At 38.7% G+C, this 24604-nt stretch overlaps 1 long non-coding RNA gene across 1 annotated transcript; it reads right to left on the reverse strand.

Annotated features, from left to right (window-relative positions):
* Positions 1-2385: 2385 nt before the first annotated feature.
* LOC126183609 (uncharacterized) lies at positions 2386-16717 on the reverse strand. Its single transcript, XR_007536776.1, has 3 exons — positions 16434-16717; positions 13794-13997; positions 2386-2839 (listed from the first exon to the last, which is right to left on the reverse strand). It is a non-coding gene; the product is annotated as an uncharacterized LOC126183609 (long non-coding RNA).
* Positions 16718-24604: the final 7887 nt, after the last annotated feature.

Raw genomic sequence — 24604 nt, forward strand, 5'->3', positions numbered from 1 at the left:
ACACACACACACACACACACACAAAATATATATATATATATATAAAAAAGCAAGACATATGGTTACAAAAGACTATACACCGAATACAAGGAGAATCGGTCTCATATGACCAGATAATGTAATATAAACAGCAAACAGCAGCACAATGTAAATATGATAGTATTCTGGTTTTTATTCCAGAGAAAATGTATGTAATAGGAAAGGGGGGGTAAGGAAAATATGAAACGAAATGAAAAGAAATCAGCGAAGTGAAAGAAAGGAGACAATAGTTTTTAAAGCTAGAGATTGCTTATCTACTACTATAAATAACATAGACAATGCCTTGTGAAATAACAGCAGTTTGATAACAATAAGAAATGGAGAGCAAATACAGGGAAGGAAGGGTGAACATTGATTCTACTGACAAATATAGCCAATAGCCAAATGGTCAACTAACTGAGGAGTTAATATCTACAACAAATACACATGGACAAAACATGGTGACAAACACACTAATTAAAGTAGGTTGTTAAGACAGTTACCACATTAAATTCTGAAATTATCTAATCAGACACAGCAAGTCAAGCTGACCAGAAGTGCATTTCCACCCCACAATCTTCCTGGATATGAGTCCATTGTATTGACTGCTATATACACTTGAGGTAAAGTGAGGGGGATTAGCACAGACTGGCACTGCACAGATTAGAGTGTGAGAAAGTGGAGGGAAAGACTCAGTACTTCCTTCAATGCCTATTCCCAGTATTTTATATTTAACCTGTCATGGCTATTGCTGTTTGCCTGCACTCTTACTCATCCCATTCATTATTCAAATTTCCAAGAGGTGAAAACAAATTTGGAATGCAATGAACTTTTATCAAGGTTTGTGAACTGTATTGTCATTATTGTTGATTGTGAGAAAAACAAAGAGATTATAAAAGTTGATACAAAAATAGCACCTTAGAAATATTTTCTGCATTTTGTACATGTACTTACTTTATTACCCCACAGGAACAACAACTGCCTATTGTCCCATTACACAAGCATTCAATTACTGTTTTCCTTATCTCTTATATTGTGAACCATTATCATTTTTAATAACGAAAGGAGCAAATATAGCCACTCACTATATAGTTGAAACATCGAGTGGTTCACATGCACATAAAAAAGGAGTGATAACATTGGTAAGCTTCTGGTCCACATCCCTCGGACAATTGTCCCAGGTGTGGACACTGTAGAAAAACAAGATCCGAACACTCAGCAATGGTTTTAGCATTGGATGCTTAATGCCCAACATTATTTGCTTTCTACCCAGATCTTCCAAATCTTATCCATTACCTTCATATGCTTTCCTCTCTGCTATTAATGAATTAACTTTTTCTTCAATAGACTATAAGTTACTACAACTAGGGATGAGGGTGAGGACGGGTAAGAGGCAGAGTAGGAGAGAGAAGAAAATTTTCCACCGATTAGACGAAGGTGGCATTTTTCCCCATTTCAGCTGTATTTGTTACACCATTGTCAAACTATCGAGAACAGTACAATTTGTAAACCAAAACAAATGGAAGCACATCATGTGGATATTTTCCCATTTTCTTGAGTATGGAACCTTGTTCTTAACACACAACAACAACAATAGCAGCATAGTTGTGTAACCAAGAAGAGGTCTACATAAAAAACAGCGTAAGTGGGAAAAGATGAAAGCTTCATTTAAAAAATTCATGGCTGTGGTCTACTTATGACAATATCTCAGTTGGTTTATATCCCATGGCCTTGTGTTTGTAAAGAAAAAATACCTTGCATACAAATCTCATCAGATTTTTCACTCTTACCTTCACACCACATTCCTTTACTATCTAAGTTTTTTTATACATCTCATTTCACTTCAACTACATTATTCAATTTAAACAATGGTGAAGCAGATGTACTTTTGAAACAAGATGGAAATATTAGCCAGTTGACAAAACCCACAAACTGTTGCAATTCTAAGCTTTCAAAAATAAGATTATTACTGTGGAGGAAGTTCTAACTAAAACCCACCATATACAGGAAGGAAAGAAACTGAACAGAAATGTTAACTAATAATTTTTGAGATTAGGAAGGCTAATTAATCAGTCATAGAGCACTGATCTATCAAGAAGAGAAAAATATGTATCTGCAAAATTCCCTAAGTTCACTGACATTTCTTCTGTGCAGACTTCCATTCCTTCTTGTACATGATGGATCTTTCTTGGGTTGTGTGCATTACGATGCACCTCATTTTCCACATCCTTCTTCTCTTCTTTGCTAGAAAAAGCAAACTATGGTTCTGGAACCATGCTGTTTGAGACACATCTGTCTCTCTTAATACTAGGTACGTCAGGCACTCTTAACCTGTCTAGCGAGTACAAACTTATGAAACACTTTGACTTTTGCATATGAAGCATTCTGCTTCTCAAAATGATATGATTTAATTGAAGGATGGGTTACAAACAATACAATTCCAAACTGTTCTCTGGAGAAAAACAGATTGTATATTAAATTGACTGTTCAGTTAACAAATCTTCATTGCTTTCACTTTCACAATTATTTGTAACACAGTAACATGAGTTTTTTGGAAGTTACTACAATGTCCTTAAGGTTCATGATAAGTTTTAAATCTCACTTCAGAGAATATAGTACATTTACAGACTGTCATTCCATTATCCTGTTCTTTGGTCATATTGATATTAACTTTCCAACTGCCTCCACGACCAATGACCAAAAACTTCAGAACTACCACAGTTCACTATATGGCCAGCATTAATTTTGCATGCAAATTATTGTGAATCTTCTGCAAATTATTGTCTTCCTTCTAGGTTTTAATTGGTCACCATGGTCACTCCTGGACATAAAAGTAAAAAAATAAAATTAATATTGTTCCACAACATATAAATTACTTTCCTTGGCAGATTAAACTATTTTATGCATTTCTTGTTAAAGTCTTGGTCCTGAAGTAAAGATTTTTAGAGTTTCATGACAACTAGAATACGATGACAATGCTTTAGGACTGGTACAAACAGAACAGTGCAAGTAGAATGAAGCAAACTATTCATTAAAATGCTTAAAATTACTACATTCCACAATTAATAGCCGAGACAAATTGCTCACTATATTGTTATAATCTAAGAAAAAATAACGATGTTCAATGAAATAACAATTACTTCTACATCATTCCATTCACTCAAAAATACAGCAGATGATACAAAAGACAGTTACAAACAACAATATCAGCATTCATACTGACTGTGAAGTCAGCTGATAACTACCTTTTAAGAGTAATTTGAACAGGGACTAGAGATGTTGCATACGAGAGGAAAATGGTGTATCAGCTGGAAACTTCCTCGGATGATTAAGTACACAGAACTATTAATTTCCTGTGGACAAAAGTATCTCGTGCACAGAGCTTCAAAATGGAATTTTGATGGCGTATGCAATATTATGGCAGAAGACCAAAGCAATGCAAGAAGGCTAAAAAGTGCCACTAACTATAAAGACACAAGGCTTGATTTAGAGCACAGAGGACAATTCACAGATAATGCACAGTTATTATTGAACACATTGTTGGGATTTACAGTGGAACTTTGATTTCCATTGCCTGTGACCAATGATAAGTTTCACTGTATCTGCACCTGGTACATTCCTTACTCTTAGACTTGCGAATCCAGTGGAGAAACTTCTTTCCTCACTCTGCAGAGGACTGTATTACATTATGGAAATTCCTGGCACACTATAACTGGGCCTCTAACATTGATTGTAGTATGGGTCCAGGTTTGTGTCCAGTCCAGCACTCAGTTATATTGTTTAAAGATGTGTTTCAACTTTCCTAAATTTCCTTCAGTGCTACACAGCGGAAAGTCAATTCAATATGGACAATGTTATGAGATTATAGCACTTCACCCTCAGAATGATGTGAACATAGATGGTACAAAGAACATATCATTGTCTGTAAACTAAGATCTACCATCTGCAACTTTGAAAGAATGGCGGACACACAGTTACTGTTGACTGGTTGATATATTGTGTACTCTAGAATACATATACCAATAAATGCAGAAAATGTGAAACAGAGATTAAAATGCATCAGTGAATATACATATATAAAAACTGAATATATGTGGCTGTTCATAATAAATAATGAGTGAACCAGCTACTCTGACACTAAAATTTCCTCCTTGCAATTTCAGGAAAGAGCTTTAATATCACGTGGGATGTTAAAATTTGCTTTACACTCACCTCACTATTTCCTAAACTAAATGACATATCCCCTGGCAATTATCATCTTACATGTACAACGAGAGGCAAAAAGATTGCCCGGCCTGAATAATTTAGAGTCCGAGAACAGAGTATTGCACATGTCTAAGTTCAGAAGTGCCAGTGTTCACAACTCTAGTGGTCTGTGGAGCTTCAGCTTGGTGTTTACATTGTCAGATATAAGCAATAATAATGCCCTGAGTCTTTGCAATTTAACACATCATACCATTTCTTTTGAAAATCATTATTCAAGCATGTAGAAACGGTTGAAATATAAGAACTCCACGTCAGTAGAATTGCTACAATGATGAGTGTTCCACATCTGTTTCAGTTGCTGAGTGGATAGGCTGACAGTTTACGAACATAAAGGACTAGTGTTCGAATCTAACTGGAGGCAAAGGTTTTTTTTTTTTTTTGAAACCTGTGAAGGTAATATTTTAAACCTTAATTCGCTACAAATTGTGCAGTTGTAGGCTTTTCTAGGTTCAATGTTCTTTCAAAAGATTCAATTTTATAATAGTTTAATCTTTAAACAAACAGACAAATGATCATAGTAAAAATATTTATTTGTAATTACTTCGACTGCCACCTGGTACCTCTATAGTTTTCAGCTAAGAGAAATGTATCAGCTGATTGGTACACATCATAGGTCTGCTTCGAAATGGCTGATGTGAATGTTTGCGAGTGAGTAACTGCTTTCTTTGAAAACAGTGTTCGTGCATCAGACACAGGACATAATTATGGTGTTGATGCTTCCACAGCAAGAAGATGGTTTAGACAATTTAGAAATAATGGTGAGGTAGTAAAACATCCAATACCTGGAAGACCTCGAGTCTCTACATGGAGATGATGAAAAACTGCTGATGGTGGCCCAGAATGCTCCTTTGTCACTCACCTGAGAACTAAGGACAGCTTCACATTTTCTGGACTCGCCGAGGACTGCTCTCAGAAGATTAAAGGACCATGGAATCGGGTTCCATTATGTCCTTATTGAGGAATCGTTGTCTGACTAACATTCTTTGCATAAACTAGCAATTGAGTTCCTGGGAAGATGTCAATTGGAGGAAAGTCATTTCCTCAGATGAATGCACAATCGAGTCCATGAGAAGAGGTCCTGCTCTTGTTTACCGCACAGATGGGCAATCATATGATGTGAACTTAGTGGTCACACAGGCTAGAAGTGGACACACAAATGTGAAATGTTGGGGCTGGACATCTTACATGGGTGCAGGAACCACCCCTGGAGCTCAACTTTGGTACCCTGAAAGACATCTCACTTACCAATGTAATAATCATCCTCTATCACACACCAGCATTAGAATTCAGAGCTGGTTTCACTGGAGGGAGAATATTATTCAATGCCTTCCGTGGCCTCTAAAAATCACCTGATCTCAATCACAACTTAAGAAGACTCTGTGAGACAATTGGCCAAACCCTCCTCCGGGAACTGAATGCCCTATGAGATTTGGTTCATTCTTCATGGGAGAGAAATGCCATGGTTGATGACTTTTTCCATGGAAGATTATGTTTGGACATCAAATTCACAAACCATAATTAGTTATTTACTGAAAAGAATCTAAAAAAAGATAAAAAATAAAATAAAATTTAATAACAAAAAGTAAATAAAGTAAGAAACATTTGCAATGTGATAAAAAAAGGGTGCAGTGAATTTGCTCCTACACATACTACAGCTACCGGAACAGTACGTGGACACACTACCAAGGAGCTACCTACCTCTTCTTTTTAACATAATGATAGAATAGGCCTACTGTAGTTCATGAACGAATATTTTACTGGAAACAACAAATACTGGAAGGCGTGTCCACTAGGTCATGTAAATTCTGCTTAAGGACTTCAAGAAATATGCTAACCAGCTGATACGTTTCTCTTAGCTGAAAACTAAAGACACACCAGGTGGCAAGCGAAGTAATTACAAATAAATACATCCATTTTCAATGTTTTTACTATGACCACTTGTCTGTTTGTTTAAAGACTAAACTATTATAAAACTGAATCTTTTGAAAGAATGTGGAACCTAGAAAAGCCTGCAACTGCACTGCTGTAGAGAATTAAGGTTTAAAATATTGCCTGCACAGGCATAAATTAAAAAAAAAAAAAATGCTAGTTGACTCCAGTTAGATTGGAACGCTCGTCCTTTATGTTCATAACCCGTCAGCCTATCCACTCAACCACTGAAACAGATGTGAAACACTCGTCATAGTAATTCTACTGACGTGGAGTTCTTATATTTCAACCATTTCTACATGCTTGAATAATGATTTTCAAAGGAAACGATATGATGAGCTAAACTGCAATGGATCTTGACATGTGCTGTATCCTAACTATTGTACTGCTTCTATTTGACAATGTAAACACCAAAGCTCCACAGAACACTAGAGTTGTGAACACTGGCACTTCTGAACTTGGACATGTGCAATGCTCTATTCTTGGACTCTAAATTATTCGGGCTGGGCAATTTTTTTGCTTCTTATTGTACACGTAAGAAGATCTTTGACAGGAGATATACCATTTAGTTTAGGTATTGATGAGGTAAGTGTGAAGCTAATTTTAACATACCAAGTAATATTAAGGCTCTTTCCTGAAATAACAAGGAGGAAATTTTTGTGTCAGTAGTTGGTCCACTTATTTATTATGAACAGCCACACATATATTCAATTTTTCTTCACTGATGCATTTTAATCTCTGTTTCACATTGTTTGCTCTCATTGATATATCATATTCATCTCCAATTGTTATATATAGGGTTATTGAAGTAGTTGAGTGTCTCAAAAATAATAAATCAATCATTCAACAGTAACTATCTGTCTGCCATTCTTTCGAAGTTGCAGATGGTAGATCTTACTTTACAGATAATGATGTGTTCAGATTTATAAAGGGTGCTGATACTGGGAAGGTTGATTCTTCTATTCACTGCTTATCACCTCACGTGAAAATATGTTTTGACTCATTCCACATCCATGACTATCATTCCACTTGGGATGTGTGGAAGGTATACATTAGCACATTTGTTTTTCTTAGTAAATATTTATTGTGTACCGTTGTTCCTCTGACATGTTCTACATCCTGGACGATCTCCTCACTATAGAGGATTAGGAATGGAAAGGATATATAATCCGATCTGAGGGTGGACAAGGAACTAATGGCATTTCCACCTCAAGGATCCAATACTCTTTCTGATAGTTCATCTTATTTTGATAAAGTCAAAATATGAACAGTCATGTAGGAAGCATTGTTTTGAAGTTATATTTTTGACTGTGACACTACTTACAGCCTTGGTCATTGTTGGCTTAAACGAACAAAGTTTGTCACATTGTTACATCATCAGACCTTGCTCGTGGTAAGTAGGTTAATGCTTACTACCCCGTTGCAAACTTTCTGTGTGTTGTGCTGAATAGCTGTGGATGACCATTTTGGTCACTGCTTTGGGTGTCCGTTTCTGTTATCTTGGATAATATGGTGTGTAGATGTAAAGCAGATTCATATCTAACCTGGCATTTCCTTTTCAAAGTCCTGTGTGGCATCACCAAACGACGTGCACAAGGGATCTTTCATGCCTCTAGCAATGTGTTTTTGCGTTTTTGTTCTAATAAAACCCCCTGCCATTCCAAGCACGTGTGTCAATTTTTACCTCTCTATCTACATTATTCCGTGGTTTATTAAGTTTTCAAATTTATACTAACTTTTTGATCACCCGGTATGTTCTATGATGTGCTAAAATTTTATGAGTTGTAAAACAATTAGACCTGTGACAAAGAAAAAAAAATATTTTGCTAACTTTAGCCCAAAATTTGAGTAATACAGCAGAAAATAAGCATCACTGCGAGTTTTTCAGCTGAACTGACGGGTTTTGTGAACAGAGTGCATTTTTTCTGTAAGGCGCAAAACATGCACAAACTAATATAAAATTTAGTGTCATTTACAAGATGCCCGTAAATCAAAATGTTTTAACAACCTTCACTATCATGTGCCACAAAAATATTATTAACCTTCACCTTCATTTTCTTTATCATCAAGTTGAGGGGTCATGATAATATTATCTCATTTTCTTCTTGTAGTAAAATATCTAAGCAGTCCTAAGGCAGATTAAATTCGACTGTGGTTCTTTCCATCCCATTGCTGCGGATGTCACAGCTGTGCCTGGGCCATTGGGAAAGAGTGGCAACTGAGCTAGCGCAGCCCATTTTGCTGTAGGAGGAGGTGCTGTCACAAGCTACTGTCACGCCAGGACATCACTACAGCGGGGACAGAAATGCCCCTTGGACACTTCTATCTTCTGATTTAGCACGCAGACACAGTGCTTTCTTCAAGCACAAAAAATCTACACTTCCTCTAAATTTGCCAGCAGCCCCCATTTACCCTGAAAGTGCAATATCCTCATGTTGTCTGCAATTTTACTCAGCTGCCTTTAATTTAAAACTGAGTCTTCAGAGTATGATACACCAACACGAGATGTTCTAGGAACAGTTATATGTTTGACAATGCAAGTTTTCTGCTGTTTTTTTTTTCTTTTGATTGGGTCTAATTGCTAGCTGTAAGGCATGTTATACTGCAAGGTGATATGAATATTTTTTCTTTATACATTTGTTAATATGTGTAGTGCTGCTATATATTAGTTTGTTTCCCTGTTTTATAGTTCTGGACAATGGGATAAGGTAGTCCTGAAACATGTTACAGTAAAAATATCATGTATGACAATTGCTGTATAATGTTCTCAGTACTGATAATATTAACATTTACAGAAACTGACTTTTCATATGAAATGGAAAAGACAACACTTTTGGCCCGTACCAGGGGTACCCCTGGTCTTGAAACAGCGAACTGCAAGTTCTATAGTTTCCATGCCTGAGGATATGCAAAAGATAGAAAAGCCGCCTATAAATAGAGGCACTGGATAAGGCTTCTAATTGTGCGTGTTGTGCTGTTTTCAGAAATAGCAAACATTTAAGTTTTGGATGGGCAATCTGATACCATCTGGTGTTCAGTCCTAAGCCAAACATAGCTTACCCGATAACCTTCTTAGTAATGAAATAATCACTGAGCCATTCATAACTTCTATAATGGAATTTTTACAATTTTCCAAGTTGTTTCTTCCACATATATATTCTCCGCATGTTACCTAAAATTATGTAATCTTCAGTGTGTGTCTGTGGCTGCTTCTCTACCATACAGATCCCAATATCAATTATTAAATTTGCATCTATATCCATCATTCATTTATTTTGATAATGCCTAACTTTGCAAATCATCTTATTCACTATAATTACTTGCACTAAATTCACATCAGTATCATCATCAAACAGTAATGACCTACTTGCAATAGTTACAAGAAGACTGGAGGTAATTTTGTCTAATGAAAGCATCCTAATATATTTTTGGTGTTACTTAACTGCAAACAACAACTAAGTCTTAATAGGAATCACTGGACCACACTGAATGAGGGTTCTTTTAATTGTGGGTCAGACATCATATTATTCAAATGTGAGTGTCCTAAGGGCTTGTTGTACTAGAATTGTGAACGGTACAACACAGAAGACAGAAGAAAGGAGGGAATGCTTGGATAAAATGCCTTATTTACAACTAGACTTTAGGCACAGAGCACCTCAGATTCATGTAGAATAGTTAAGTAAATTTCATATGACATTTCTATCCCAGCATTTACTATACACCATTTAGCGAAACTGCGGAGAATAAAAGTCTGTATAGCCAGGCAGGGATTGGAACCCTTATACTCCCATATGAGTCCAGTACCTAAAACACTGCAACACACAAAAAAAGTTTCTGATAAACTCAGTTAATGCAGACCTTAGGTTGCACATATAAACAGAGAACTTTAACAATCCAAAATACATATGGTTTTATCTGAAACCGCTCTTTACTGCATTTACAAAACATGCCAAGAGTCACATCTAAAAGCCCACTGCATTACTTAGGCGTTACTCGCCTGAAACAATGGAATGGAAGTTATCCATCTTTAGCACTTAGCTTGGCAAATACACAGACAGGAAATCTGCCGTGGATCAGTTACGAGGGTAATGTCTCCACACTTATCTGAAAAGGAAACTGCATACAGTAGAAAAATATTTTAGGGATGTCCTTTGGTGGAAATCATCATCATCCACAGATGTGGAGGTGTTACAATATACATTGTGCACAACACAGTGATTCTCCCTTATAGTGGTCAGACACAGTTATCGGAAGCTTGATGAAGGGTTATACCTGTTCCAGAATTCGCACGCAGTCCAATATTGGGCAATTGTCAAATTCGTGTGCCCAACAAATCTGAATACGGCACAATTTGACCAGCCAGCCACATGGAGAACCACAATGAGTTTTCTTTCAAACTCTGCAAGATGCTGATAACATTGTCTCACACAAGTGTGCAGCACCTCTGTGCAGTTCAAAGTGATCACTCTACATCTGATGCTGTTCAGATCACATATACCCTACTAGAACAGGTAATAACGCTGAACACAAAAATCACTAACACACACTGGTAACTGTTGTATCACAGATAATTGCAAATTTAATTATTTTCATATCTGTGGATGATGTGTTCATGTATGAAATTACATCGACATCCAATGGTCTTCAGGGGGATTCACTTTTTTGTCATGTAGAGTGACTGATAAACTTTTGAAGATGATCAGGTCTGATGAGCGAAACATGTCAAAGGAAAATCGTATGCAACTTGAGGCTACTAAACAATTTTATTTACAACACTTCAGGCTTTGTTATAATTTTTTAAATTAATAAACTATTCATGGTTAATCCACATCTGGCTAATCTGGAGCTTGCAATAAATGAAACATAGTGGAATGTCATTGGAAGAAGTGGAGTGGGGCAACTACTGATGCCAGTTCCGGCTGGAGCAGCAGAACTTACAAACAAGATGAAGCAACATCTAACACCACCACATGAAAGTCAAACAATGTTTTACACATGAAATACTTTTGTATTCCAACATTTCTGTGCCATAATAAGCGTAATTAAGTAATTACCAAGACAGAAAAACCACGAAAATTATAATTGTGTGTTTCATTATTCAATCCATTGAACAACATTCTACCAATACCACAAATTACGTTGTTTCAGTCTTAACAATATATGGAGAAGTATCATGGTGTCATTGGTAAACTGCCATAATACCATTTTAGTTTTGTATCACCATGAATGTCAGATATATTTACTTAAATGAGTACTTGTGACACTCTCTGACCAATAAAAGTGCGAACTTGTCATCTGATTGTAACTGCTGAATTAGCACAATGAGAAACTTTTATTGTATCAGCATATTTTTGGCTACAGTATATTAATCCAAATTCACGATATGAAATTGCAAGTTCATATATGAGGAGTGACCTGGAAAATTTTTCACTGCCTCCAAATATGAACTCAAAGATACTTTTGATGCATCTTTTCCTTCTCATTTACTATTTTTACCTTTCCAGCATGTCATTAAGTGGTTCTCAAGCTGGAAATTATGAAAACGCATACACATTTATTTTGTAACCCATTAACTTTAAATCAAAATGACATATTACAACAGTCACTGCAAACTACATTTTAGAAACATGAAGGGTATCATTCACACACTGATTAAGATCTGGATTCTACAGAGGACAGGTGTAGGGAGGACTAGTCACAGAAATGTGTTTATGAAAGCTAATGTCCATAATGCAATATAACGAGGTACCCTGAAAATAGAATTTAGTAACTCTGCATTAGTAACCCCTGATAATGATGGAATTCTTCATTGTTAACCGAAATTTCATTTACAACTTAATTTTCATACTGGTATCGGCATATTTTGATTCGGTGGTGACCCATTTCAGACATGCCACATGGAAAATATTTAATTCATCATATGATACCAGATTAAGAGACTTCTTTATTAAATATTTTTAGTCCCACTTGCCAACAAGATAACCCAATATGAAGTGCCAGCTTCAACAAGGGTGGAGTAATTGTTTACTGTACTGAAGAGACTGACACTGACACAGGCTTTTACTCAGTGCAGTCCTAGACAGTCATATTTGAGTGTTTTAAGTGTACTCTGCATTGCATTATCACATTATTATTATTATACCTTCCACAATTTTTAGTGCACATGAAGTGCTGAAGTTAAAAACTGCATATAAATTTTGATGGTTTCTTTGCACTTTTGTCAATTGTGCACAGTGTTACAACCGTGCAATATTTTCTTTCTTTGAATTTAGAAATAGCAGCATATCTTTGACGTGCAACAGTAGAGGAATATAATTAACAGTAGTGAACTTTACTATTTGGGCAATGTGTAACTTTTATGGTGAATACGTAGCTGAACAACACTGCCAATAATGGGAGCACACTTACATTCTACTGGAAAAGATAAAAATGAGCATTACAATTCACAAACAACACACATGACTCCTACATAATTGAGGAAGCTTCTTGATTCCATAACTTGTACACTCATGACTGAAATGCACACACAAATTCAATCACAATTTGACGTCAATGAAACGCAGCCACTCTTGTGGCCTACACTACATAACCAAACCTATAGCACAGTTTAAAAAATGTACTGTTGAGGGGTCAGAAATGGGTTCCTGTATGAGAATTATTTCAATTTACTTCATTTTTCACTAGCAACAGCTGAAAGTTTTCTTTGTGCAAACAAAAGTGAAAAAGTTTCACTACAGTTTTGAACATGTTCAGAGCCCAGCAATAATGTATCTCTGAACAAGGGGGGGGGAAAAAAAAAAAAAAAAAAAAAAAAAAAAAAAAAAAAAAAAAAAAAAAAAAAATCAGTCAAGATCAAACAGTAAATGCATCAACTTGTCCATTTCTCTTTTGAAATTTTGTAACCCACCTATCCGCTTAAGGGATTTAACATTCCATGCTCCAAATGGTAAAATTCCAGTTTTGGTTTTCCTGATGAACACATCATCCTAGTTAGTTCCTACCGGGAAATCTGAATGGGGAACTACTTAACCTTCGGAATATTTTGCTCAGGAGGATGCTATCATCAATTAGCAATACAGTAGAGCTGCATGTCCTCATGGAACTGTAACACTAAAGGCTAATCTTGCTTTCTGCCATTCACTGCATCAGAACATCAAGTACATACTGGCTGGTGTTTCAAGGCCAATCAGTCTGTAATCCAAACTGTTGCCCCTGCAATTACTGGAAAGGCTGCTGCCCTCTTCAGGAACCACTTGTTTATCTTGTCTCTTCACACATACCCCTCCATTGTGGTCACACCTACAGTACAGCTATCTGCATTATTGTATCGTTGTCACACCCAAGCCACCCCACTTTTGGCAAGGTCCATGGTTCATCGGGGGTGGTAATCAGTATATTGTTTGACATTGTGTGAAACCGAAATAAGTTCACATTCATTATTAAATTCAGTGAAAACATAAAAAAATGACAAACCAAATCCAACAAGATGCAACATTTAAAAAATATTTTTTGTGTGCTCAAATATGATACCCATTTTCATAGTAGGAAACACTTGCTCACTGAAACAACACTATACTTACATAAATATTCCAACTTCCATTTTGGAGTAAAGATCTATTTGAACATTTCATCCAAAATTGCATACATTTTTTACTTTCACTGCCATTTTGGCTGCTTATTAAGTCACATCTAGCACTCTTCTGGAGGAGTAAACGGATGTTTTAGACTGCATTTCATGCCCAATCTTGGGTGTTGCCAGCAACATAGCAACACAAGAGTCAGCCCTGAAACAAATAGAGCAAGCATGCTTAATATGACTAATACCTCATAATACAGAAAAAATTGTGTTATATTAATTAGACTTTGCTGTGTATTTTTGATCACGTAAGAACCATTGCATGACCATCATTAGTCAGTTCTATTAACACAGACGTATTTAGCCCTCTTATTTGGTTCCATGATTGTGAACATGTATCACATAATAGGTGGCTGTGTCATATGTACCCAGTTGCTTTAACATCTTCAGTTACTATCAATTCAGGAGTATGGGCACTCCCAACAGCGAATTGTATGTTTACATGACCAATTAACATACAATGGAGGCAAACCTGTGATCTCCACCTGACATTTCCCTATGGCACCTCATGCAGACTGCATCACTTTTACAAGCCAAGAGAGTAAGGTCCAAATTCTAGCATTTCTTCAGTCAAATGAAGCCTCACATAAGGTAATATGATAATGCAATACTGAACAGTAACAGACAGCAATATTATTCATCATGCTGTTGGCCATTTACATTACACCATTACACTATGATTTTCTTGTTACCATTCCAAGTGTTGGGCTGCTTCTATTAAAGTGCTGAGTGCAGGTAAACATTTACTATGTAATCACTAAAGTAGAAGTTACTCATGAAGTTCGTCTATTGACGAACAACTGAAGTTTCAGCATGAAGAATGCCATTTTTCAGTTACTTAATGGATTCCACTGAGAGAGACAAAGTCAGTAGGATCTTGCTTATACGGAAAGCAAGGCCTTTCAAATGATCATTCAAGTTCTCTTCCTATGAACATGCACTTTATTAATGAGAATTCAGTTACAATATTATTGCACTCATGATTATTATGTTTATTTTAATTATGGGAGTCACAGTCGTTTTGCAATTTTTTTCAGGAGGGTATGAATATATTACAATGTAATCTATGACCATGTACCCTTTACAGCAACTTTCAGCTCTTTATTCCTTTCAATATTTATAAAAATATTTTTATTCTTTTCCTGTTCAGACAATTTGTTCAAGGTGGCAAAGCCAATGATTATGAACAATATAAGGATTATTGAAAAGACTGAACTATTGGCATATTTTGAAGTCTAAATACATCATTTTCACTCCATACTGAACACTTTTGTTTGTAATTATCTAAAACTGCAAAGTAAATTCAGAAACACTGAATTTTGTAACAAACTACTCTCCATTATCTCAGTGTATATTGTGTATAGTAATACTTGAGTCACACAGCAACTACAAAACATTCAACAGTGTCTCATGACAACTCTCGCCAAGGATACTGACAAGTACATCCAATATCTAGCATAGTTGAACCAGACGAATAGCACTACATTTTATCTTTGTCTAGTCAATTTAGAAAGCCACGTTTGTACATTTAGAGGAATCCATCCCTTAAAATACTTCTTCCAGAGCTCTTACTAGGGCTGCCTACATCACACATGAAAAGCATCCACATGAGAAAAAGCTATAGTTAGTTTATCAACTTCATAGTAGATCAACCTAAATAATACAGTTTGCTCCTAATTTATACAGAATGTCTACTTCCGTAAATAGAAATCAACCCACTTAATTTTTCTGACATCAACTTTAACAATAACAATAGTCCTTTATGACAAATTATTTCAGGTTTTAACTGAATGTTTAGAACATTCTTCCTGCACCAAGATGATATTTTAATGCAGGCCTGGACAACACTGACTACTCATACACTTTGTAGTCAGAAATGAAATTTATCACAAGCAGTCCACTTAAAAAAAAAAAAAAAAAAAAATGAGGCTATGATCTACGTTAATAATGCCATCTAGTGTTCACCCTTAAACAGACGGAAATTACAGAAAATTCCCGAACAGACATCTGAATCTGTTTGTACTCTCTCATCGACATTAAGATGTACCAACTTAAGATACAGCTGGGGCGTTCACATTGTTAGGAGGCAATGTACATGAAATGGAAGAGGAAAGAAGATTTGTGTTCAACTTTTTATTGGCAACAACGTTAGGGATGGTACTGTCCATATCCTTCCTAAAGCAGCAATACCAGAATTTGAAACAACTAGATAAACTCCAACTATAATTCTCGCGAATAAATTATCAGCCTTTTCAACGACCTTTTCCTCGTCCATTACTTATAATTTGGTGAAGTTAACATTATTAAATCAATAATACGTCAATCTCCGCTTGTAACCTGTCAACAAATATATAATAATGTGTAGTAAATACAAAGCTCGTCAGTGCAGTTAGTTCAACACATCCTATAGCTAACTAAAATTCTAAACCACGGAAAGCATGTATCTCAAACAAATTAATGACGAGTCTACAAATTGTTTTTTAACCCGACAAGAAAAGTACCGTGGCGAAATATTGCATGTAGTGATGAATGTTACTATACAGTATTAAATACATCTAAAGAAAAGCAAGCAATTTTTTTGTACCTTTTTGTCCACGGTGTTTGTAGTTTCTTTTTCCTGATGAATGTCATCGAAAACATGTAACAGCGGATAACCGAACCATGTACGTTTGTATACAATGTCTGCCTCACTGTCAGGGACTGTCAGCTCCTAGGCTGTTTCCCATTTTCGCTTCTCCCGGCAGTGTTCGATAACTGCGGGTGACGTCAAAATGACGTCACAGTTTCACAAAGTCTTGTGAACTGCTGGTGACCCTAAAACAACATGGATACTTCTCGCTTCACAAGAATTCCCGTAAACGTGACGTCATTTCGAAGTCGCGCAATATCGACGACCATATGATCGGCTATCGACTTTGTGACAAGGAAGAATGTATTATTACTGCTCCTCCATTCACTCGTATCAATTTAAGCTGTCCTCTTAGGTTCCTGCCTAACCACTCACTCTGTAGTCGCTACATATTCGGAAATGAAGAGAGAAATAATTATGAGAAAAAAAAATACTGCAGCTCATTTTAGTCGCAGCATTTAAAACCGTACTCTTAGGTTCCTCCCGAACTACACCCTCGGGAAATGCCACACATTCGCAAATAAACAGCGAAATATTTGTGACAAAGACGAATATGAATTTTAATGCTCCTCGTTTCACTCGCAGCAACTGAAAATGTCCTCTTGTAGTGCGTTTAAAATTAGTCGCGACTTTGACAGTTCAGTACGGAGCGAGTGGATGGAAACGTAGGGCAAGCGTGCGCTGAACACGTCAACAGGCGACGGAAATGCCAGGCCTACTCGGCGCGTAACCTGTGAGCCGCGAAAGTTGGCCGACCAGTAGTTTCCTCGAACGATTTTAAAGGAACTATGCCATAATAAACTCTTAGACTCCCGCATCTTATAGCTTCATTCTTTAGCTTGATGGTGAATTACCTATCATTACGTTAATAGTCATAGTTATTGAGATATTTCGATATTAGCTAAATAACTGCCAGAAATTCTTAAAGTTTGCAGTGAAAAATAGGGGTTGCTATGAATTTGCGTTTGGTGTGTGTTAGGTCATATGTTGCTGCATATGAAATTTAGATACGATATTAAATTATTCTTCAAACCTAGATGGATATCGCCTATGTGTCTCCAATGTAAAAATAATGGAATGTATATAAAGAGCTCCGTCATGAACGCACTCGCCAGTGAAAAAGCCAGAATGAAATATTCATAAATCTCCTGTAACTGATAAACGGTCTGTGATACCGAAACAAGATATTGGCAAAAGACAGCAAGCAAAGCGAAGAGTATTTTGTCATATGATTAATACGCGAAACTTCCATATCTACCGCGATATTCAAGCAACTACAAATGTTCAAATGGCTCTAAACACTATGGGACTTAACATCTGAGGTCATCAGTCCCCTAGACTTAGAACTAATTAAACCTAACTAACTTAAGGACATCACACACAGCCATGCCGGAGGCAGGATTCGAACCTGCGACCGCAGCAGCAGCGCGGTTCCGGACTGAAGCGCCTAGAACCGCTCGGTCACAGAAGCCGGCGGAGCAACTACAGATTTTTTAAGATGAAACAATGTAATTTTCAAGGCCCATCAATAGCCTGTGAAACGAGATTTGCCGTGGGTTTTGCAACAATATAACTGAAGAAGCTGCACATTTATTTTTATACTGAGAATGGGCTTTCTTATAACCATTGATATGCCTCGCCCTCAGTTGATAGTTTAATAATACAATGTTTTATGATTATGCCATAATTTCAACTGCTTTAGAATGTTAGTGAGATGTATACCTGTAAACTGTTCTGTGCTTAGGCAAAAGAAGCAAATATTAACACAGCAACAAGAGAGGTAACGTATGACTTAAAACTCGACACACTCCTTCATGAATCCATATCTCCTCAGCAAGATTCTTGGCTGACAACTTGAGACCAGTCCTGTGATGTAATATTTGCAGTATTTCAGCTTCACAGAGCGTAAATTCATTGTTGTTTTTTGCCACATTACTTTTCACCTAGGCCCATATATTCTGCCAGATTGAAATGAGCACGATATGGAGGTAGCCTGATTAAATTATGCTCTTTAGCGTTAGCCATTTCGACGACCTGGTAGCGGGCAATTTTTAGCTTGTACAGTACTACAACTTCCAACAACTTCGCCTTACACAAGCTAGGTTCAACTTTATCCAATTGAACATTACCTTGTACACAGAGAAAAATAGCCGCTTTCCTCCGCTACATTGTTGGAGCTTTATCCATCAGAGCTGAGTAGTATTGTGCATTGTCAATTACTGTTCCCGAATTAGGAGGAATATTTTGCAAAAGAACATTATCTTCACAGCCGGTGAACGTGTTCTTGGACGACCACTTTTACTGCGAATCTTGTGTTATTATTAACGCAGCGCCAACACGAAACACTCGTTCACAATACCTGACGACTGTACAACACTTCAGCGCCAGAAAATATCACTTTACAATGAGAGCTAATGAAATGAATACATGTGCCTGTAATGCGCGAAACCACGTGATACTGTTTACCCACGGCGTGGCAACAGGGGCGCTTTACCAACCTGACTACTGGCGGCGTAGTAGGAAAAGCCGGATCGCCATTGGTGTTACTTGGGCAACGGCATGTCCCCCTCCAGTCAGCCAAACGTCAAAAAAAGAGTGGTTTAAATGGTTCTGAGCACTATGGGACTTAACTTCTGAGGTGATCAGTCCCCTGGAACATAGAACAACTTAAACCTAACTGACCTAAGGACATCACACACATCCATGCCCAAGGCAGGATTCGAACCTGCGACCATACCGGTCGCGCGGTTCCAGACTGTAGCGCCTAGAAACGCTCGGCCAGCCAGGCCAGCAAACGGCAAAAATCGCAACTAATTTTAAATGCACTCTAGGTTCCTGCCTAGCCACACATACGAAAGGCAGCACATATTCGGAAATAAGGAGCCAAAAATTTGTGAGAAGGAAGAACATAAATATTATTGTTGCTCGTTTCAGTCGCAGCAATTTAAGTTGTCCTCTTAGGTTCTTGCCTAACCACATACTTGGAAATCGCTAAATATTTATTTCATTCTTCGTTCTCATAGCTGAATCCAATATTGCAGAACCTACTTGAAGAGTACAGGAAAAGATAGTGCTCTGTCTGCTTTTTTCCAAAAATGAGTTACGTGTGCCATGACATATAGGATTCTGTGTTGTTTGATATTGTCACATAGAAGAAGGTGTAAGAAGATGAATGACGAACACTAACTTCACTTTACGAAGGTTTATTCAGCACTTGCACATACAAGAGTGTGGAGCGAACTGCCTCTGGCCAGAAAACATAAGGTATATATACAGCTACAGAACATTCCAGTACAATGATTCTTCCCATTTGTGGATACTTCTAGAATGTACTCGCACCAGAGATAGAAATTAAAATGTTGCAAAAATTGGTTCAAAATGGTTCAAATGGCACTGAGCACTATGTGACTTAACTTCTGAGGTCATCAGTCACCTAGAACTTAGAACTAATTAAACCTAACTAACCTAAGGACATCACACACATCCATGCCTGAGGCAGGATTCGAACCTGCGACTGCAGTGGTCGCTCGGCTCCAGACTGTAGCGCCTAGAACCGCACGGCCATTCCTGCTGGCAAAAAATGTTCAAATGGCTCTGAGCACTATGGGACGTAACACCTGAGGTCATCAGTCCCCTAAAACGTAAAACTACTTAAACCTAACTAACCTAAGGACATCACACATATCCATGCCCAAGGCAGGATTTGAACCTGCGACCTTAGCGGTCTCGCGGTTCCAGACTGAAGCGCCTAGAACGGCCACCTTGGCTGGCCAAAATGTTGCAATTCAGGTAAGTTTAGAACTCACAACCCTCCATGTAACAATCTAGTATGATAACCACAACACTACAGCGACTGCACTACACTGTTTCGTCTGCAACATTGCTCCTTCCTTAAGAGAACGGCATCCCAGTGTTACGTCCTCCTAGTCCAGGACCGACTCCCGATGACTGATGTTCGCCCTAGTGGTGATCTTCTTAGAACTTCCCTTGCCGCTACATTCTTCGTTACCTTTCCGGTTGTTGCTTGTCGCTGGAGCTACGAATTTATCCTGGGTTGCAGGATCCTTATAGGGCTTCATTCGAAGGACGTGGACCGTATCTCTGATCTTTCGTCGTCTTGTGTCGGGGTCGAAATCTTCAACTTCATAAGTAACATCAGATAACTGTCTTACAACCTTATAAGGTCCAAAGTAGCGCCTGAGCAGCTTCTCAGAGAGACCAACCTTCTGAACAGGAGTGAAGATCCAGACGAGGTCACCAGGCTGGTAGACAACAGGGCTGTGGCTCGCGTCATACCTTCGGCGATCGTTGTCTTGAGCCTGCAGCGTGCGGAGTCGAGCTAACTGAGGAATCTCTCCTCAGCTCTGGTCAACACCTGGCCGATGTAGTCGTCGTCCACATCATCAGGATGTAACGGAGACACAGTGTCCACTGTCATCGTCGCCTCACGCCCATGTACCAGGAAAAATGGCGTATATCCTGTAGTGTCTTGTTTGGCGGTGTTGTAGGCAAACATCACGAAAGGTAGCACCTCATCCCAGTTGCTCTGCTCAACATTAACGAACATTGATAACATGTAGGCCAAGGTCTTATTAAGGCGTTCAGTAAGCTTGTTAGTTTGCGGATGGTAGGCAGCCGTCATGTGATGAGTAATGTTGCACCGACAGTTTATCTCTGTCACAGGATTCGATTGAAAAACTTTCCCTCGATCCGTAATTAACGACCTTGGGGCACCGTGTTTTAATACAATGTCCTCTATGGTGAAGTTGGCTACCTCGAATGCTTCGGCTGTTTTCACGGATTTTGTAATGGCATAGCGTGTCAAATAATCAGTGCAAACAATAATCATGTATTACAACTAGCAGACGTTGGAAATCGTCCAAGGAGGTCAATCCCAACGCGCTGTAAAGGCGTTTCGGCTGGTGGAATTGGTATGAGTCGGCCAGGTGGTTTCTGGGGGAACTACCTTTCTCCTCTGGCACCCTCGACGGTGCGACACATAGTGGCGGACACCCCTAAAGAAACCTGGCAAGAAAAATCTCTTGTGTATCCTATCGTATGTCTTAATAAATCCTAAATGTCTGGCCTCAGGTATGTCATGGAATTTCTGTAGAACATCTAAGCGCATGTGCTTAGGAATCAGCGGTAGCCACCTCTTTCCAAACAGATCAAAGTTTTCCTTGCAAAGTAATCCGTTAACTACCTTAAATTGTCCTTTTACATCCTATGATCAATTTAAGATGAGCATAATTTGAGATATCTTGGAGGCCTTCTTCTGCTCAGGAGATAGATCCTGGAGTGCAGCGAGACAGTCACTATCTTCATCAAAGTCATGATGGTCTTGAACAGAGTTTCTTGCGAGACAGTCGACATCTTGGTGTTTTCTTCCACTTTTGTGCACTATGGTCATGTCATACTTTTGAAGACGTAGTGCCCACCTGGCGAGTCGTCCTGTTGGATCCTTAAGACCTGTCAACCAACAAAGTGAATGATGGTCTGTAACAACTGTGAATGACCTTCCATAGAGATACTGTCGAAATTTGCACATGTCACAGATCACAGCAAGACATTCTCCTTCTGTAGTTGAGTAGTTTGCGTCGGCTTTTGCAAGTGTCCTAGAAGCATAGGCTATAACCTTATCTTTTCCATCCGAAATCTGCACCAGAACAGCACCGATCCCATACCCACTGGCATCTGTGTGTAGTTCTGTAGGTGTTCTCTCATCATTCAGACGAAGTAAAGGGTCAGTCGTCAGAGCTTTTCATAGCTCATCGAAAGAATCTTACTGAGCACCACCCCAGATAAATTTAGCATCGGCTTTTAACAACTCTTGGAGTGGCCTGGCTTTGATACAAAAGTCTTTGATAAAATGACAGTAATAAGAACACAATCTGAGGAAGCTTCTCTCACCTCTAATACTTTTAGGAATCGGAAATTCCGTTATAGCTCTCACCTTTTCTGGGTCTGGCCGCACACCTTCGTTTGACACAAGGTGCCCAAGTATTTTGATTTCTTTTGCTCCAAAGAGACACTTTCTTGGATTAAGTTCCAGTCAGGCTTGTTGGAGACACTTAAAAACGGTCCTCAGTCTTTTTTATGTCTTCATGAAACGTCTCTGAGAACACTATAATGTGATCTATAATGTCACCTAAATAACAATGACACATCGTCCACTTCAGGTGCCTTAGAAGATTATCCATCATTCATTCAAAAGTTGGTGGTGCATTACACAAACCAAACGGCATTACCTTAAACTCATACAGGCCCTTAGGGGTGATGAATGCAGTTTTCTCACGATCAGCCTCATCTACTTCGATTTACCAGTATCCCGACTAAATGTCCATGGTTGAAAAAAACTTAGCCCCCTTCAGACAATCTAGTGTATCGTCAATTCGTGGAAGAGTGTAAACGTCCTTTTTTGTTATCTTATGAAGCTTCCTGTAATCAACAAAAAAGTGTCAACTGCCATACTTCATCGTGACGAGAACCACTGGTAACGACCATGGGCTCTGCGAAGGCTGAATGATAACGTTCTTCATCATTTTCTCTACCTCGGTTCGAATTATTCGACGTTTCGTTGCTGACACACGTTATGCTCTCTGGCTTATTGGTTGATGGTCTCTAGTGCTAATCCGGTGCTTCCCCATCGATTTGTCTAGTTTGCTCTTCACCTGTGGACTGAAGCATTCAGAGCACTATTGAAGAATGGCAAGTAGCTTCTTCTGTTGTTCCTTAGTGAGATCTGGTGATAGTCGAGCTAGAAGATCTTGTCTCATAGTGTTAGCGCCAGTTTCGCCCACAGACTCGGCATGGGAGGTTTCTATAACGCTCAGCTGTTCTGCAATTAACTGCTCAGTGTTTGCTATGCACATGCGTCTTGGAAGGATCTGCGCTTCTTGGTGACAGTTAACTATCCACAATCCATCGAATCCGTTCCTAAACGAGAAGACAGAGGTTGGGATGACCAAGTTATTATTCAGTGGTATGCTTCTCTTACATTCCACTACAAGATCCATGGGTCGATGCATGGCAAGACACATGACAGCTACCTTTCTAGCACTGACTGCAGGAATGATCACTTCATCCAGCACACATAGTCTCCACACACTTGGATGCACAGCTTCCTGTCCACAATATCTCATCTCGTCTAGCATAATTTTCGAGCGGCCACTATCTAGAATTGCCTGAGAAGCTTTCAAAAAGTCCCATCCAGAAATAACGTCATGACTACACTCTTGTAAGACGATGAATTCTAAGGGCTGTGTATGGCCACTTATACCCACTCGAATAACACACCTTCCTGTAGGTTTTACGTATTTCCCATTAGCCACCTTCAGCAGAGATGTTTTGTTGTCGACGAATACGGTTTTCTGCAACTGGCGATGGTACTTCTCCGAAATGACTGAATATGATGCTCCAGAGTCCACAAGAGCTTGAGCTGGTCGGCCATCCACGAGGATATCGATCGAAGGCGGAGGATTTTTTTCTTCGGTGGCCTCACCTCCAAGGAAGGTCGCACCCTTTAGTTTTCTAGGTTGCGGCGGCTAGGTGATTGGCTGGAGCTTCTAAACGGCGATGGAGACCTTGATTGGCGTGTTGGGGAGCGTCCTCTCCAGCGGCTAGCTTGCGGCGATGGTGACCTACGTCGTCCTGCACCCACGTCTTCTTGTTCACCTTCGTTGTCCCGGAGTTGGCATCGGCTAAGATCGGTCTGCTGTCTTCCGCCGCCTTTCTCGACAACTGCACACCACGTGTCCTGGTCGTCCACAGTGGAAACATACAGGTTGGTTATCCTGGATCCTCCAGACATCAGTCTTCCTTGGTACCGAAACAGATTCCTCATGCGGCATTGTAGGAACGTAGCTCTGCCTGGGTCCTGAATTTTTTACCGTTTTAAAGGGAAATGAAGGACGAGTGATTGGGTTCCACTTCCTCCCTTATGACCTCTTGAAGCGTCTCGGTTTTTTGTTCGCCATGCAATCCAAGTACCTTCTGAACTTGCTCTTTCACTATCTGACGAAGAACACTCGAGAAATCAGTTTCTTCCTCCATCACAGACATCGACATGACGTTTGGAAGCCATTCAAACTTCTAGCGTGTAATTCTTTTTTGATGCATTGTCTCGC

The sequence above is a fragment of the Schistocerca cancellata genome, chromosome 4 (assembly GCF_023864275.1).
Source record: "Schistocerca cancellata isolate TAMUIC-IGC-003103 chromosome 4, iqSchCanc2.1, whole genome shotgun sequence".
Taxonomy (NCBI): domain Eukaryota; kingdom Metazoa; phylum Arthropoda; class Insecta; order Orthoptera; family Acrididae; genus Schistocerca; species Schistocerca cancellata.